Here is a 1906-nt window from a genome sequence, read left to right on the forward strand (position 1 = left end):
TTCATTCTCGTGTTACACAGAACCTTTGAGCTTCTGCAAGAACCAATGAGGTTCATTCTCGTGTTAAACAGAACGCTTGAGAACCAATGAGGTTCATTCTCGTTTTACAAAGAACCTTTGAGTTACTGCAAGAACCAATGAGGTTCATTCTCGTGTTACACAGAACGTTTGAGCTTCAGCAAGAACCAATGAAGGTCATTCTCGTTTTACAAAGAACCTTTGAGTTACTGCAAGAACCAATGAGGTTCATTCTCGTGTTACACAGAACGTTTGAGAACCAATGAGGTTCATTCTCGTGTTACACAGAACGCTTGAGAACCAATGAGGTTCATTCTCGTTTTACAAAGAACCTTTGAGTTACTGCAAGAACCAATGAAGGTCATTCTCGTTTTACAAAGAACCTTTGAGTTACTGCAAGAACCAATGAGGTTCATTCTCGTGTTACACAGAACGTTTGAGAACCAATGAGGTTCATTCTCGTGTTACACAGAACGCTTGAGAACCAATGAGGTTCATTCTCGTTTTACAAAGAACCTTTGAGTTACTGCAAGAACGTGAAGGTCATTCTCGTTTTACAAAGAACCTTTGAGTTACTGCAAGAACCAATGAGGTTCATTCTCGTGTTACACAGAACGTTTGAGAACCAATGAGGTTCATTCTCGTGTTACACAGAACGCTTGAGAACCAATGAGGTTCATTCTCGTTTTACAAAGAACCTTTGAGTTTCTGCAAGAACCAATCAGGTTCATTCCATGTTACGCAGAATGTTTGAGAACCAATGAGGTTGATTCTCATGTTACGCAGAACGTTTGAGTTTACACAAGAACCAATGACGTTTGTTCATGAGCATCAAGCAGGTTCAGTTGATCTTCTGTTTATGTTCGCTGATGAATGTTTATACGTGAATAAAAGCCTAAAATAAATCTGTTCATCATATTAAGTGATCGAGTCTTTTCAGATAATTTGGACGAAACCTCTCAATTCATATTGATGAATTTTAATATCTCTTTTCACTTTTTGAAGTGACAAAGTGATAGTTGCATAAACTGTCATTGGAGAGACAGAAATCACTCAGATTTTATCAAAACTATTTTCATTTTTGTTTCTATGATGCTCAAAAGGCTTACGGGTTTGGAACAACATGAGGGCAGGTAAATTATGACGACTCATTTACACATCGAGGGTGATAAGAATCGCTTGTCTGTAAACAAGAACATTCTTTTACAAGAACATATACATCATACATAAGAATGCACATTTCTGCATTTTAAACTACTTGTAACACACTAGCTCATAGATGTCCAATACGAGTGCATTAACGCAAAAAAAAAAGAAGTATTTATCTGTCAATCAGCAACATATCACAGATGCTGTCAATTGAGATGTCATGGAGCAACTGTGTAAATACATTTTGTTAGGTAGAATACTATTGTAATTCATTATATTTACACTCGTTAGGGCTTGATAATGTGCAAAAGTGTCCCATTTGAGGGTTTCGCCCCAGTAATGTAAAATTTTGCACTATTCAAAGGTTTTTATATGCATAACAGGTTCAATTAATCAGGACTGATGATTATCACCAAGACTAATGGTCCTTTTCCCCCAAATTACTTCCATGAATGGACATGCCATCACGGTCTAACTGAAGTTCAAACTGAACAGCATTGAGGGAAACACAACTTTACACAAACAGCAGTTTGATTGAGGTGATTATTGCCGTTATTACAACTGTCTCGCCTCAACATAATGCAGTGCTTTAGTAACTAATTGAACACTGTATATAGTCACAATCCAAACATCAGCAGAACAACGTGAGAAATCAGGGTTGCAACAGTTTGTTTAAGGATTCAGAAAAGACTATGTAAATGTAAGTCACTGAAAACAACTCATTTCACTTTATGTTCAG

Source organism: Scardinius erythrophthalmus (assembly GCF_964197995.2).
Source record: "Scardinius erythrophthalmus genome assembly, chromosome: 8".
Taxonomy (NCBI): Eukaryota; Metazoa; Chordata; class Actinopteri; order Cypriniformes; family Leuciscidae; genus Scardinius; species Scardinius erythrophthalmus.